This window comes from Salvelinus sp. IW2-2015, linkage group LG36 (genome assembly GCF_002910315.2).
Source record: "Salvelinus sp. IW2-2015 linkage group LG36, ASM291031v2, whole genome shotgun sequence".
In the NCBI taxonomy this organism is placed as follows: domain Eukaryota; kingdom Metazoa; phylum Chordata; class Actinopteri; order Salmoniformes; family Salmonidae; genus Salvelinus; species Salvelinus sp. IW2-2015.
Window position 1 is genome coordinate 6161777 of NC_036875.1, and position 17842 is coordinate 6179618.

Below are 17842 nucleotides of genomic sequence, written 5' to 3' on the forward strand. Positions count from 1 at the left end.
AAAATCATAGGCTGCATCAACCACTTGAGGGGGTGTTGCATACTAGCGCATCTACTTGGGGGGGGGGGGATTTTACTTGCAATATGGCCTTCAACTTCAAAAAGTCCCATCTGAGGAGCTATTGGAGCAAAAATAAGAGACGCAAAATGATCAGCTGTATGGATGCCATTTTCAAATATCTACACATTTTCCTGTGTGTGTGTGTGTGTGTCTGTCAGTGTGTGTGTGTATGCCCGTGTGTCAGTGTGCAAGCGCATGCTGTGTGTCCGCGTGTGTATGAAATGCCATTGCTTTGCCTTCCCTTCCAAGCTGTTTGTGTATTGGAAACATCAAACTGATAGTCCTGACATGAAATTAAGGACAGATTTAAAAAAGCCTCGTCCTCCCTCTCTGATATAATTCTAATTTACTATGGTTCAGAGTGACAAGGGATGACAAGGGATGACAAGAACCCGACGCTCCACAAACAGGGCTGCGGTGTCATTTTCTATCTTCTAACCTTTTACGCTTTCAGTGGTACCGGAAGCAAGGGTTTAGGGTTGACCTGGGAGTACAGCAACAGTCTGTCTCGCAGCCATTCTGTCCCCCAAAACATTATGTAACAACCGGGATATATGTTTTAGTTGACACACCTGTGTGATTTCTGTTATACAGTACCAGTCAAAAGTCTGGACACACCTACTCATTCAAAGGTTTTTCTTTATTTTGACTATTTTCTACATTGTAGAATAATAGTGAAAACATCAAAACTATGAAATAACACATATGGAGTCATGTAGTAATCAAAAGTGTTAAAAAAATCTAAATATATATTACATTTCAGATGCTTCAAAGTATCCACCCTTTGTCTTGATGACAGCTTTGCACACACTTGGCACACTCTTGGCAACCCTTGAATGAGTAGGTTTGTCCAAACTTTTGACTGGTACTGTATATGGATAAAAATGTATTCACCCTGAACATGAGACTTCCATTTATTTTAGACCTTTTGAATCATAAGCTCTAAGTGTATTTGTCTTGATGTTTAAGTTACCACAGAAGTTAGTTAAAAATGTGATAACCAACGAGACAAACATGCAATGGATACGTTATTGGTTTGTAACTTTACAATACAACTTTTTAAAAGGAGTTGTTTGTACAAAACTTTATTGCATTCGGTCTCTCCAATGCTGCACTAGCGTTCCACAGCCCAGCAGACACACCTGGGGATTGCGGGATGAACAAATTGGAGTTGTACAGTGTATCGAACCATTGGCCCTGGATAATATGCTATGTTCTCATCACACAGGCAGACTGCAATAGGGAAGGAGGTTTACATAGCAGGAGGTTGGTGGCATCTTAATTGGAGAGTAACGGCTGGAATGAAATAAATAGAATGGTATGGAACTCATCAAACACATGGTTTCACTCCATCCCAACCATTATTATGAGCAGTCGTCTCCTCAGCAGCCTCCTGTGGTTTACATAGTGCATCAAGTATACTATTATGAGTGGAGCTTACTTCTCTGTGCTCTGGAGAGATCACAGGTAGTTGGTCAAATGGCTCTGGAAGTCATTGGAGTATTATGCCTGTAGCACCCGGAGAGAGACAAATAGAGGTAGTGAGTGTGCTTGAAAGAGAGGGAGCCCTCACCCCTAACCTACCACTGGCCCAGGGCCTCCTGCCTAACCCTCTCTGTCTCTCTGACAGGTATATATCATTATATGAGTGGAGTATTAGCTCTTGAAATGGTATCATGTAATCTAAAGGGGAAATAATGTCTTACTGAGCTGTAGTGCTCCATGTTCCTGCTGGTAACAAGCCTCAACCTGGATGTGCCTCAACCTGGATGTGTCCTGCCTTAGAGAATGGTTGCATGCATCTCTACCAGGCTCCAATAAATCTGGTTACAGAACTGCAGAGATAAACAAAATAAAATAGTACCTGTGTTTAGGATTCATGTATCAGTTTACTTACTTCATGATTCATGTCTGTAAATGACAACAATAGAGCTATAATGAAAAAAACATGCATGCCATTTTGTGCTAATGGCTACGACAAATTACATGGCATCAATGTGAATTTATAGCTCAGCTATTTATATTATGGCACCACTTCTCATCTCACTAACAATTGGTGCCTCAACTTATTCCATCATGACAACCTCTCAGTTTTGGACAGTTTCATTCCGGAACCCATTTGCTAGGATCCGGTCCCTTCGTGGCATGAAAAATACTTTCACTGTTTGCAATGTAAAATTCTAATACAAGTAATCAGAGTAAGGCTAATTGAAGTTGACTCCTCTGTAATTATCCTGGCAGCCCCGTGATAATTGATTTGTGTTGGGCCAGCACATGTTTATGATTTGTGCAACATACGGTGCATTCTGAAAGTATACAGACCACTTTATTTTTCCCCACATTTTGTTACGTTACAGCCTTGAGTCTTCTTGTGTATGACGCTACAAGCTTGGCACACCTGCATTTGGGGGATTCTTTTCCATTCTTCTCTGCAGATCCTCACAAGCTCGGTCAGGTTGGATGGGAACGTTGCAGCAAATCTATTTTCAGGTCTCTCCAGAGATGTTAGATTGGGTTCAAGTCCAGGCTCTGGCTGGGCCACTCAAGGACATGTCCCGAAGCCCCTCCTGCGTTGTCTTGGCTGTGTGCTTAGGGTTGCTGTCCTGTTGGAAGGTGAACCTTTGCCCCAGTCTGAGATCCTGAGCTCTCTGGAGCAGGTTTTCATCAAGGATCCATTTAAGAATGATGGAGACCACTGTGTTCTTGGGGACCTTCAATGCGGCAGAAGTGTTTTGGTACCCTTCCCCAGATCTGTGCCTCAACACAATCCTGTCTCAGAGCTCTACAGACAATTCCTTTGACCTCATGGCTTGATTTATGCTCTGACATGCACTGTCAACTGTGGGACTGTATATAAACAGGTGTGTGCCTTTCCAAATCATGTCCAATCAATTGAATTTACCACAGGTGGAATCCAATGAAGTTGTTAAAACATCTCAAGGATGGTCAATGGAAACAGGATGTACCTGAGCTAATTTTTTTCAGTCTCATAGCAAAGGTTCTGAATAGTTGTGTAAATACTTTCACTAGTCTCTATAATCTGTTTCCTTCAACTAGGACTACCTTCTTGCAAATAAATCTATTACTTATACACACGGATCACAATCAAACAACATTTTGCTTTCCCCCTATTGCAAGGTTTAAAACAAAACAAACATGATAACATTCTCCATATTGGAAGGCATTGTTTTCATTTTAGTATACCTTCAAAAAGTTACTCTATATTTTTATTACCAATCTCTGTTGGATATTCACTTTCTGCTTCAATATTTATTAAATGTCTATTTTAAGATTCATATGTAATACTTTGGAGGGATCAATATGTATGAACTGGGTTGGGACGGTCTCAGTCCCCAGTAGATGTCATGCTCTGTCCATAATAAGTCTGGCACCTGAGACAGCAGGGAAACCGATGCAGTCTCCAATTTGCCTACTCACGAATTGGTTTAGAAAGTCATAATTTGGGATATAAACGATAACTCCATCGGGAGTACAATAAATTGTAGCCTTTTAAGTTTAGTTAACATAAAATCATGTTCAACATGCATTACTTATATTTAACAGGGTATGGGGTTAACCTCACTAGGGGGTGTGGGACTCATTATAAAAATTCATGAAACATACAAGTGTTATACATGGGTTTAAAGATAAACTTCTTGTTAATCCAACCACGGTGTCAGATTTCAAAAAGGCTTTACGGCGAAAGCATACCATGCGATTATCTGAGAACAGCGCCCAGCAGACAAATCATTACAAACAGTAACAAGCCAAGTAGAGTTACACAAGTCACAAATAGTGATACAATTAATCACTTACCTTTGATGATCTTCATATGTTTGCACTCACAAGACTCCCATTTACTCAATAAATGTTTGTTTTCTTCGATAAAGTCCATGTTTATATCCAAAAACCTCAGTTTTGTTAGCGCGTTTTGTTCAATAATCCACTATCTCAAACAACATCTGGTGAAATTGCAGAGCGTGAAACGCAACAAAACAGAAGTTCTCATAATAAACATACATAAAAGATACACGTGTTAAACATCAGCTTAAAGGTAAACTTCTTGTTAATCCAACCGCTGTGTCAGATTTCAAAAAGGCTTTACGGCGAAAGCATACCATGCGATTATCTGAGAACAGCGCCCAGCAGACAAATCATTACAAACAGTAACCAGCCAAGTAGAGGAGTAACACAAGTCAGAAAGTCAAGAGTAACAAAAGTCAGCCAGTTCAGATGCAGGAGGGGTTCACCAAAACAGCTGATATAACCTACAGGACTTAGGGAGAAGGGGGAGAGGGATGAAGTGAAGAAGAGAGACTGTTATTGTGTGTGTGTGGTCTCACCTGGTGTCCTCACTAAGTGGCTACAGAGTACTTTATGCTGAAAAACAGACACATGAGGACAAACAATAGAAGATAATGTCAATAGAAGATACTGTATGTGACGCAGACACCTATCGGAGTGTACCTGAAACATTTAAATATAGAGGGCTATGTGTCTCACCACTTGGTTATTGCAATGCTAACCCCCAGGGAAATCATGACTTGGCAGCAACAGATAGCAACAGATAGTCCAGCGAAAATGGCTGTGTTTATTTGGTGTAAATCGGAAAATTAGCAGCTGACATCTTAAGGGTTTTTTAATTAATGCATGTGAGACAGGTTCCATGTACAACAAGACAGGCAGAGATGGAGAAAAATAGCACAGAAAAGTTTAATTACCTCTGGTTATGGAAACTTTTGCCAGCAATATAGCTGCCACGGCCTGTTCCTCGGACAGTGAACATCTGGCAATATCTACATTTTCAACCCCTTGGCCAGCTCGCTCTCTGAAAGTAAAGAAAACAGCTTATTTTTTATACATATGAAAACAATAACTGAGATATGACCGTTCAATCGAATGCAGCATTTATAGGATACGTCAATACAGCCCATTGCTGCTTACCTGAGATGCCATCTTCGTAGGTGTCTGCTTTGACTTCCTTTGTGTCGGAAAAAAGTTGCTTTCAGAACAATTAKTTTTGATTGAAAATAAAAAAGGTTTTGCTCTCGACAAAAAGACACAAATGTACCTCCATAGCGTATAACAATTTACCTGTGAATAACCACACCTTCATACAAACGTGCTACTGTATGCAGAATTCTTGAAGCACAACCGAAGATGCTGCCATATCCTGCAGCACGCCCACAAGCGAGCCACTCAGGAGCAGAATGATGCCGCGTGGAAGAGGGAAAGGAATGAGATGGGAACAGCAATTTGTTGCAAGTTGGGGAGGAGGGCTAATAGCTGAACAATAGACTATTCAACCTTTACTAAAGATTTGTCTAATAGCCGAGCTAGTTGTGAAAATCCCCCCTCCTATCACAGACCAGATTTGCCCTAACGAACCAAAGGGGTAGCTTGCTACTCAACGTAATAAAGTAATGACTTTTCAAATAAGTTACCTTACACATTATGTTGGCTGACAATTTGTTAGCTACGCTGTCCTTACAAACCACATAGCATATCATTACAGCAGTRTGTACTGGTATGTTAACTAGCTACCTAACGTTAGTAGTTATACTTGACTTGATTATTCCCGTCATTCTTAGCTTAGCTAAATGGTATAGTCATTGTGCTTTCTCAATGGACATTCGGGTGCTTTCATAAATTCACTCTGGCTTTCTATAGGCTGGACAATAGAACAAGTCAAAACTCACCCAAGGCTAAAAAACGGCTGAAGAGCGTTGGCTAAACTGGAACACTAGCGTGAGCCAATAGCAAATTAATGGAATCGAACGTTTGCAGAGCCTGTTTTGACTGGAGTGATGCTTAGAATTCCATGAAATATGTATCCCTTTTTATTTTACCACTACAATCTGTTCGTCGTACGAAACTGGAAAAAAACAACTTGTGTAGAAAGTAAACGTCCGCACCTCGATGGTGTCAACTGTGCTTATGTCTGCGGAATGAAAAAGTAGGGGGGAAAAAACTTCTGACTATTTCTGGTCTAGCGATCGATGACAAATGAGCTCGCTGCCCAGACTTACATAATTACAAAGAGGAGATTCTCCTGATTAAAATGGTGCCCGTGTAACAGTTTTACTTCTCCTCGCCCCTACCTGGGCTCAAACCAGGGACCCTCTGCACACATAGACAACAGCCACCCTCGAAGCATCGTTACCCATCGCTCCACAAAAGCCGCGGCCCTTGCAGAGCAAGGGGAACAACTACTTCCAGGTCTCAGAGCGAGTGACGTCACCGATTGAAACGCTATTAGCGCACACCCCGCTAAATAGCTAGCAATTTCACACCGGTTACACTTGACTTGAAAACAATTTAAATATACACATTGCGAGATATTTGGCGAAATAGACAGACATGCCTATATTTTCGCCATAGGAAACAATGGAAAGACCGCAGAGTTCCCATATTATTTTTGTTGTTTACATTTTGTTCTTTACATTTGAATACTAAAACAACGTGATCAGGTCTCATTGCCAACAACAGCGAAGCAGGCATTGTGACATTGAACAATACGCTGGGAATAGAACGTTCTAAAGGCGAGTTGGTGCCACGGTGCTCAATAGAACTAATAGGAGCTGGCAGGGTGAAAAATGTACTAAAATAAGGCCCGTTTTTTTTGCAATTACTTCAAAACGAGGGCAAGCAGCTGGGAAATATGGTCATATTATGAAACTGGGCTCCACATCGGATTTAGAAAGTAAACATCCGCACCTTGATGGTGTCAACTGGGCTTTTGTCTGCGTAATGAAAAAGTAGGGGAAAAACGTATATTTCTGGTCTAGTGATCGATGACAAACGAGCTCAAATCACGCTCAAATCAACCGTACTGCGCTCCAAGAGCGAAACGGTTTGAATTTACAAACGGACAATTTTTCTTTGAATGGAAACACCATAATAGTAATCAAATTAATTAAGCCAAATTTCTTTAAATCAATCCCATATACTATGTTATTACAAAAAAGGTTTTAAATTCTCTGGTAATTCCAACACGGAATACTATCAAATGCTTTTCAAAGATGCCCTCTGGTGGTCAAACTAGCAATAACGTGCAGTAACAGAAGAAATGGCTGAGAATTAAATGACGTGCCACAGAATGCTGAGGCAGCACGCAGGATGTGCCGCGGTATGACGCAACTTTTGACGGAAGAACCACTGTACCATACCCCGTTCAAAGGCACTTCAATCTTTTGTCTTGCCCATTCACCCTCTGAATGGCACACATACACAATCCATGTCTCAATTGTCTCAAGGATTAAAAATCCTTCTTTAACCCGTGGATTTTTACAAGTGACATCAATAAGGGATCATAGCTTTCACCTGGATTCACCAGGTCAGTCTGTGTTATGGAAAGAGCATGTTCATAATGTTTTGTACGCTCAGTAAATTTGGGGTTATGATAGGGTAAGAGAGTTGTACTAGGGTACTGATAAATGTTTAAGCTATATTCTTCAAGACACAATTGATGTACAGGCTATGTCATTCTCGAACAGCAGATTTTATTCCAGATTGTGCCTTTAAAGATAATAAGGTTAAGCCACCTTCAAGAGGCATTATGCAATTCAAGCACTGCAAAAGAGGGATAAAGGGTGGTTAGATGTAAGTGCTGGATTTATGTTAGCCCACAGATCTAAAATCTGGAGTGTATAATAAAGACGTGATATCTCTACCTCTGTGGTGATGAGTTTGGAGAATTCCTGCCTCACCCCGAGCAGCTGTCTGCTGTCCCCGAGCAGCTGTCTCCATGACAACCGTTGCAGAGCTGACCCCAAGGTAAGGCAACCTGGATCAGTCACTCAGTAGTCGTGAAAAGAGACACAGGAGATGTTATTATGATATGGCCATATACAGTAATGTAGCCATGGCGATCCACAGGGTGTCCAGGCTTTTGTTTCAGACTAGTTTACCAAAACGCATACTTCACCTATGACGATTAGCAGAATAGGCTCCTCTGGTGTATAAATTGTCTAAAAAGCTGGAGGCAGGATTTACTAGGCATTTGCACACCTTTTCAAAATGGAATAAAAAGTACCCTAGAGGATATTTTAGGGAAAAAATATTCGGGTCCCGTCTGAAATGAATAGATGCACATTTTGGAAAATGCAAACGCTTAGCAAATATGACCCTAACGCCATACAAATGTAAGTACATGTTTAACGGATGTCCCTCTTCAAAAGTTTTGCTGATCATTTTAAAGATCAAAAATAACGTTCTCAAGCTTCCAGTAAAGAGATACAGAACTTCCTCTTGGATTATGGCTATGCCTCTTTCTTTTTCAACCTTTATTTAACTAGGCAAGTCAGTTAAGAACAAATTCTTATTCACAATGCCGGCCTAAAGGCAAAAAGTCTCCTGTGGGGACGAGGGATTAAAAATACATTCAATAAAAATATAGGACAAAACACACATCACGATAAGAGAGACCGAAGACAACATAGCATGGCAGCAACACATGACAACACAACGTGGTAGCAACACAACATGACAACAACATGGTAGCAACACAACATTGCATCAACAGAACATGGTAGCAGCACAAAACAGGGTACAAACATTATTGGGCACAGACAACAGCACAAAGGGCAAGAAGGTAGAGGCAACAATACATCACGCAAAGCAGCCACAACTGTCAGTAAGAGTGTCCATGATTGAATCTGAATGAAGAGAGGGAGATAAAGCTGTCCAGTTTGAGTGTTTGTTGCAGCTCGTTCCAGTCGCTAGCTGCCGCTCGTTCCAGTCGCTAGCTGCAGTCTGCCGAGAGGCTTAGCCTAAATCTCTTAATTAAGTTGTTTGAGGTAAGGTCTCTATAGTATTTTTGCCTTTCAGCAAAATCTATCATTACACATTTATTGTGATTTGGAATGTTTTTTTAAATGCCAGCAAGAGGCATAGCAATTTAGGATTGCATAATTACAAGGCACCAGGCCAGGCACCACGTCCTTATAGTTTATATATATATATACAAAACATTTCCTTTTTTGTATGACAAATGTTCTGAAATATTGTAACAATTTATGCAAATAACAGTATGTGCCTATACTGCCAATCCACTTTCTAGACACTGGATGAAGTCAGTATATGTTGGGGGGGCTTTCATTTGAAAAAGACACTCCAGGACTGCTCTCATCTTTCTATCTAACCCCCCCCCCCAGTACTGCCATGTTCAAGAAATGCATTTCAGCATATATTCTCTGAGAGCATATTAGCTATAACACATTTTTTTGAAGATATCGTGGTCCCGTGTGGCTCGGTTGGTAGAGCATGGCGCTCGCAACGCCAGGGTTGTGGGTTCAATTCCCACGGGGGGACCAGGATGAATATGTATGAACTTTCCAATTTGTAAGTCGCTCTGGATAAGAGCGTTTGCTAAATGACGTAAATGTATATCAACAATTGTTTCAGTAAATGTCTGAAGAACACATCTCAGAACAAGCACACAAAATATGGTGAATGCTGCTTTATCTTCATAATTAACACAGGTGGACAGCTGTGAGTGGAAAAACAAGCTCTATGCCCTTTCGAAAAGCCATGAAATATGATTGACTGAAAATCCTTTTGAGTCTCGGCATCCTACTCTGTAAGTACAAAAATTAATGCAATTTCCTATTTTTTTAAAATGTATTTTTAGTATGTGCCTTAAACCTTTTTACTTAAACTTTTTAAATAAATAAACTCCAACATATAGACCTTAAGGATAATTATGAACATGTTTTTATTTGGAAATGACCAACTTTATTTGTGCACTCTCAAATTGACTTTCCCACGGAATCGACCATATACTGTATACTACCATTCAAAAGTTTGGGGTCACTTAGAAATGTCCTTGTTTTTGAAAGAAAAGCACATCTATTAAAAAAACATCAAATTGATCAGAAATACAGTGTAGACATTGTTAATGTTGTAAATGACTATTGTAGCTGGAAATGGCAGATTTTTTATGGAATATCTACATAGGTGTACAGAGGCCCATTATCAGCAACCATCTATCCTATGTTCCAATGGCACGTTGTGTTAGCTAATACAAGTTTATCATTTTAAAAGGCTAATTGATCATTATGAAACCCTTTTGCAATTATGTTAGCACAGCTGAAAACTGTCGTTCTGATTAAAGAAGCAATAAAACTGGCCTTCTTTAGACTAGTTGAGTATCTGGAGCATCAGCATTTGTGATGTTCAATTACAGGCTCAAAATGGCCAGAAACAAAGACCTTTCTTTTGAAACTCGTCAGTCTATTCTTGTTCTGAGAAATGAAGGCTATTCCATGTGAGAAATTGCCAAGAAATAGAAGATCTTGTACAACGCTGTGTACTACTCCCTTCACAGAACAGCACAAACTGGATCTAACCAGAATAGAAAGAGGAGTGGGAAGCCCCGGTGCACAACTGAGCAAGAGAACAAGTACATTAGAGTGTCTAGTTTGAGAAACAGATGCCTCACAAGTCCTCAACTGGCAGCTTCAGTAAATAGTACCCAAATAACGCCAGTCTTAACGTCAACAGTGAAGAGGCGACTCCGGGATTCTGGCTTTCTAGGCAGAGTTGCAAAGAAAACCCTTATATCAGACTGGCCAATCAAAATAAAAGATTCAGATGGGCAAAAGAACAGACACTGGACAGAGGAAGATTGGGAAAAAAGTGTTATGGACAGATTAATCTACGTTTGAGGTGTACGGATCACAAAGAAGAACATTTGTGAGACGCAGAAAAAATGAAAAGATGCTGGAGGAGTGCTTGACGCCATCTGTCAAGCATGGTGGAGGCAATGTGATGGTCTGGGGGTGCTTTGGTGGTGGTAAAGTTGGAGATTTGTACAGGGTAAAAAGGATCTTGAAGAAGGATGGCTGTCACTCCATGCCATTCTCTGTGGACGGCGCTTAATTGGAGCCAATTTCCTCCTACAACAGTACAATGATCCAAAGCACAGCTTCAAACTATGCAATAACTATTTAGGGAAGAAGCAGTCAGCTGGTATTCTGTCTGTAATGGAGTGGGCCAGCACAGTCACCGGATATCAACCCTATTGAACTGTTGTGGAAGCAGCTTGACCGTATGGTACGTAAGAAGTGCCCATCAAGCCAATCCAACTTGTGGGAGGTGCTTCAGGAAGCATGGGGTGAAATCTCTTCAGATTACCTCAACAAATTGACAACTAGAATGCAAAAAGGTCTGCGAGGCGGTAATTGCTGCAAATGGAGGATTATTTGTCAACGTCTTGACCACATTTCCCATTCATTTTGCAACTAATTTCATGTATATTTTCATGGGGAAAACAAGGACATTTCTAAGTGACCCCAAACTTTTGAACTGTAGTGTACATAAGCTTACAGTGGCTCAGTTGAGTCGTTCAAACCTATTAACAGCTGTTATTCCAGACCAAATAACAACATGACATTCATGAAAAGGGATTGAAGTTATTAATTAATGAAAATTAAGCTTATGATATATATAATGTAGGTCAGATAATTAATATTAATGTCTAATGGCTTTATTCTGTCATACTCAAGGCTGTAACGGCAGTCTAGCTCTTCCTCCTCCTCGGACGAGGAGAGGCGAGAAGGATCGGAGGACCAATGTGTAGCGTGGTAAGTTTCCATGATTTAATAACATGAAAACAAGACACAATACAAAATAACAAACAAACTAACCGTCACAGTCCCGTGTGGTACAAACACTGACACAGGAAACAACCACCCACAAATCCCCAACACAAAACAAGCCACCTATATATGATTCTCAATCAGGGACAACGATAGACAGCTGCCTCTGATTGAGAACCATATTAGGCTGAACATAGAAACAGACAAACTAGACACACAACATAGAATTCCCACCCAGCTCACGTCCTGACCAACACTAAACAAGCAAAACACATAAGAACTATGGTCAGGACGTGACAAAGGCACTGTTTGTTCAGATAGGCACAGCAACACACAACAACACTCATCTTACAATCTGAATGGAGGCAGTCAACATTTCAAAACTATTTAATCATAAACATAATTGTTTAAAACCTGGAAGTGGCATATCTTACCGTGTTCCGACTATAGGATTGTTAAGGGGATTCTTTAATAAACACTTCATCATATGCCTGTCACGTTCCTGACCTGTTTTCTGTTAGTTTTGTATGTGTTAGTTGGTCAGGACGTGAGTTTGGGTGGGCAGTCTATGTTTTCTGTTTCTATGTTGGTTTAAAGGGTGACCTGATATGGCTCTCAATTAGAGGCAGGTGGTTGTCATTTCCTCTGATTGAGAGTCATATTAAGGTAGGTGTTTTCACACTGTTTGTTGTGGGTGGTTGTCTCCTGTGTCTGTGTCTATGTTGCACCATACGGGACTGTTTTCGGTTTGTTTGTTCGTTTCGTTTTATGTAGTCATTTTTCCTGTTYGTGCRTTCTTCGAGTTACATGTAAGTTCTTACGTTCAGGTTTGTCTACATCGTTTTGTTATTTGTTAGTTTATTCAAGTATAGTTTGTTTTCRTCTTGTTTAAATAAATATCATGTCATCATACCTAGCTGCGTATTGGTCCTCCGATCCTTCTCTCCTCTCCTCGTCTGAGGAGGAGGAAGATCTAGAAAACCGTTACAGAACCACCCACCAATCCAGGACCAAGCAGCAACAACAGGAGAGGCTGAATTATTTGGAGAAATGGACATGGGAGGAAGACCTAGAAGGCAAAGGACCCTGGGCGCAGCCAGGAGAATATCGCCGCCCCAAAGAGGAGCTGGAGGCAGCTAAAGCTGAGAGGCGGCGATATGAGGAGGCAGCAAGGAAGCAAGGCTGGAGGCCGGAGAATCAAGCCCAAAACCGGCGTTATGAGGGGACGCGTCTAGCACGGAAGCCCGAAAAGCCCGTGAGTACTACCCAAAAATTTCTTGGGGGGAGGCTAAGAGGTAGTGGGCCAAGGGCAGGTAGGAGACCTGCGCCCACTTCACAGGCTAACCGTGGAGAGCGGGAGTACGGGCGAACACCGTGTTACGCAGTAGAGCGCACGGTGTCTCCTGTACGTGTGCATAGCCCGGTGCGGGTTATTCCACCTCCCCGCACTGGTAGGGCTAGATTGAGCGTTGAGCCGGATGTCATGAAGCCGGCCCTACATATCTGGCCACCAGTACGTCTCCTCGGGCCGGCTTACATGGCACCAGCCTTACGCATGGTGTCTCCGGTTCGCCTACATAGCCCGGTGCGGGTTATTCCACMTCCCCGCACTGGTCGGGCGACGGGGAGCATTCAACCAGGTAAGGKTGGGCAGGCTCAATGCTCAAGGGAGCCAGTACGCTTGCACGGTCCGGTATTTCCGGCGCTACCTCCCCGCCCCAGCCCAGTACCACCAGTGCCTACACCACGCACCAGGCTTCCAGTGCGTTTTCAGAGCCCTGTTCCTCCTCCACGCACTCTCCCTATGGTGCGTGTCTCCAGCCCAGTGCCTCCAGTTCCGGCACCACGCACTAAGCCTCCTGTGCGTCTCCAGAGCCCTGTACGCACTGTTCCTTCTCCCCGTACTCGTCCTGATGTGCGTGCACTCAGCCCGGTGCCACCTGGTGCACCAGTGCGTACACTCCATCAGGCTTATAGTTGCGCTTCGAGAGGTCGTGTGCCTGTCCCTGCTCACGCTATTCTGTCTGATGTTGGTGTCATCCAGTCCGGTGACTACAGTTTCGGCACACGTTACCAGGCCTACCAGTGCTCTCAGCCGGCCAGAGTTGCGCGTCTGCCCAACGGCGCATGAACTGGTCGCGTCTGCAACAAGCCGAGCCGATGAACTGCCGTCTGCCAAATGAGGCCTTCAAACTGCCCGTCGCCATGAGCCTGCAAAGCGCCCGTCTGCTCATGAGCGCTAGAGCCCTTCCCGCCAGACAGGAGGCCGCTGCAGCCTTCCGGCGAAGAACAGGAGCGCTATAGAGCCTTCGACGCCATGACAGGAAGCAGCCAGAAATGCCTTCGCGCCAGCAGAGATCACCCAGAGCCATTCCGTCTCCGCAGCGCTGCTAGCCATCCGTCTCGCGCGCACAACTGAGCCAATCCGTCTCCCCAGCGCCGTCTGAGCCATGTCTCAAGCGCTCTGAGCCACGCCGTCGCCAGCACGTCTGCGAAGCGTCTGACTCGTCTCCCCAGCGGCGGCAGCTCCCAGCGCTCTGAGCCATCCGTCTCCCAGCAAGCCGTCTGAGGCATGCCGTCCCCAGGCTTAGCTCTGTCCGCCGCCATCAGACCGTTAGTACAGTCAGGAGACCGCTAGAGCCATTCGTCAGTCAGGGATCTGCCAGAGCCGCACCAAACAGACAGGATCTGCAGAAGCCGCCAACCAGACAGGATCTGCCCGAGCGACAAGCGATTTCCAAGACACCACGATACGGATTTGCCCAGAGACGCCAACCAGACAGGATCTGCATGAGCCGCCAACCAGGACAGGATCTGCCCGAGCCGCCAAAAACAGGATCTGCCGAACAGGAGCCGGATTGCAGAGCACAGAGTCAAGCCACAAAACCGCCGCAGCTGAGGCGTCCAGAGCCGTCAGCCAGCATAGAGCGTCCAAGAGCCGTCACCAGACCATGAGCGTCACAGCCGTCAGCCAGTCATGACGGTACAGAGCCGTCAAGCCGCCATGCAGCGTCCAAAGAGACCGTCACGCCAGCCATGAGCGTCCAGGCCGCAGCCGCATGGCGTCAGAGCTGCAGCCACATGAAGCGCCCTCGCCCAGAGCGGAGCCTGATACGCAATGCCTTCAGCTACCGAGGCCCTTGCTCCTGAGCCTAGCTCAATGACCTCTCTGTCCGGCTTTCCTGGCCTGAGGGCCTTTACTTATCGCCGAATTGCTGCTTTGATCGCGGTTTCTGCCCTTACTGACATTTACCTGCACACCTGGGTATAGCCGAGTACTTACCGCTGCAGGCTCTAATTAGTACATTAACAAGTGGTGTAAGATGAGGGTGGTCATTCTAGGGGGGAGACGTAAGTAGGGATGACTATGGTGGGTGGGGGACTCGCGCAGAGCCATGAAGCCACAACAGTGGTCAGATGCCCACCCAGCACTCCCGCTAGACTTTGTGCTGGTTGCGCGCCCGGAGCTTGCACTTGAGGGGGGGGGTTAGGTGTCACGTTCCTGACCTGTTTTCTGTTAGGGTTTTGTATGGTGTTAGTCTGTCAGGACGTGAGTTTGGTGGGCAGTCTATTGTTTTCTGTTTCTTGATGTTGGTTTAAAAGGTGAGCCTGAACATGGTCTCATTAGAGGCAGTGGTTGTCATTTCCTCCTGAGTTGAGAGTCATATTAAGCGGTAGGGTGTTTTTTCACACTGTTTGGTTGTGGGTTGTTGAGTACTCCTGTGTTGTGTCATATGTTGCACCATACGGACTGTTTCGGTTTGTTTGTTTCGTTTCGTTTTAATGTGTCATTTTTTTCCTAGATTTGGTGCGCTTCTTCCGAGTTACATAGTAAGGTTCTTTACGTTCAGGGTTTGTACTTACATCGTTTTGTTATTTGTATAGGTTATATTCAAGTTAGTTTTGTTTTCGTCTTGTTTTAAATAAATATCATGTCATCCTACCTAGCTGCGTTTGGTCCACCGATCCTTCTCTCCTCTTCACTCGGTCTGAAAGGCAGGAGGAAGATTTGAAAAACGTTACAAATGCCCTATTATGAAACAGTATTTTATCTCTCATTCTAAACTTTTTTTCATTGTCAGCAGTCAAAGACAACAGATCTCGATTTTTAACAACCATGCTGGGTGTGCTACTTGGAGAAAAGTGGTTTTCTCACATAATTGCTTATGCAACATTCGCCATTGGACATGGTTCATCATAGGGGTGGCCGTTAAATATTTACGTCCTCAGATATGCCCATAGCTAGCTAGCTACCATATGTGATGTACATTCGCTGCGTCAAACGAGTTCTAATTTCAATGAAGCATGGTGATAAGTACAAGTATTGCGACTAAAATCAAGGTTTTGCGTTGTGCTACATGCCCAATCGCAATGGACTTCCGGCTACGATAATCTTGTTTAGTCTAGTATCATTTCGACTATAGGGATAAAATTATAAGCTGCCGATCATTAAATGGACAAACGTCTCACCAGTTGAATGTGTCCGACGGGAACCCGGGAAGTTTACATACACTTAGGTTGGCAGTCATAAAACTAATTTTTCAACAATTCCACAAATGTTTGTTAACAAACTATATGATTGCAGTCGGTTAGGACACTACTTTGTGTATGACACAAGTAATTTTTCAAAAATAGTTTAACAGACAGATTTATTTCCAGCTTATAATTTCACTGTATCACATTCCAGTGGGTCGAAGTTTACATACACTACGTTACCTTGCTTTAAACAGCTTGGAAAATAGCAGAGAATTATTGTCATGGCTTTAGAAGTCCTGATGGCTAATTGACATGATTTTGAGTCAATTGGAAGTGTACCTGTGAGTATTTCAAGGCTACCTTCAAACTCATGCCTCTTTTCTTTGCTTGACATCATGGGAAAATCAAAAGAAATCAGCCAAACTCAGAAAAAAATTGTAGACCCTTCCAGAGTCTGGTTTCTCATTGGAGCAATTTTCCAAACGCCTGAAGGTACCCACTTTCATTTGTCAAATAGTACGCAAGTATAAACAACCATGGATCCATCGCAGCGGTCATAATCAGCTCAGGAAGGAGACGCGTTCTGTCTCCTAGAGATGAATGTCTTGGTGGAAAAGTGCATAATTCAATCCCAGAACAACAGCAAAGTACCTTGTGAGATGCTGGAGGAAACAGTACAAAAGTATCTATATCCACAGTAAAAACAGTCTAATATGTCGACATACCCTGAAAGGCCGTCAGCAAGAAGAAGCCACTGCTCCAAATCGTTAAAAAAGCCAGAACACGGCATGGCACTGCACTGGGGGAAAAGATGTACTTTTGGAGAATATTGTCCTGGTTTGATGAAACAAAAATAGAACTGTTTGGCCATAATGACTATTCTTATGTTGGGAGGAAAAAGGGGGAGGTTTGTAAGCCGAAGAACACGTCCCAACTCGTGAGCACTGGGGTGTGCAGCATCCGTTGTAGTGGTGCTTTGCGTGCAGGAGGGACTGGTGCACTTCACAAAATCGCATGGCATCATGAAAAGGACATATGTGGATCTATGAAGCAACATCCAAGAATCTCCTCAGAAGGTTAAAGCTTGGTCGGCAAATGGGTCTTCCAAAAGCCAACAATTGACCATGCATTTCTTCCAAAGTGTGGGCAAAATGGCTTAAGAAGCGCAACCAATATCAAGGTATTGGAGTGGCCACCACAATTTTACCAATTTAATTCTGTTGCATCAGCCCAATGCTTTACAGATTTTTTGTGGTTGTTTTATATATTTTGTTGATCTATCATCCCCAACCATACAGCTTATTTGTGGAAATAGACCAGCAAATTAATTTATTTGAACATTTGTGGCAAGCACATGTGAAATCCCACCTTTTTCGATGTGTTACAACTCGATTTTCTTCTTTATAAAGCATTCGTGTATTTCACGAATTCCAATTTGTTGGGATGACGTTAGCTAGGCTCATTTAAATGGCTATACGTTAGCTAGGCTGGGGTTCAGGTTAGGGATTAAGGTTCGGTTTAGGGTTTAGAGTTAAGTTAGGGAATGGTTTAACATGCTAGCTAAGTAGTTTAAGTTTACATGCCGATATCGTCCAGTCTTTACGTGGGCCGGTTGTTACATATCCGGATAACGTCAGTCTTTAAGCCTGGTAAAGGGTGGGTCGGTTGTACTCATGGATACGGAACAGTTTATGTAAATGAAGTGT

The 17842-nt window shown here is 43.2% G+C and overlaps 1 protein-coding gene and 1 non-coding gene across 2 annotated transcripts in view; one reads left to right on the forward strand and one right to left on the reverse strand.

Moving 5' to 3' along the window:
• Nucleotides 1-17842, reverse strand: part of fbxl3a (F-box and leucine-rich repeat protein 3a) — a 299930-nt gene that overhangs the window by 146482 nt on the left and 135606 nt on the right. The gene's annotated exons all lie outside the window — the stretch shown is intronic.
• Nucleotides 9298-9374, forward strand: trnaa-cgc (transfer RNA alanine (anticodon CGC)). The gene has a single exon. It is a non-coding gene; the product is annotated as a tRNA-Ala (tRNA).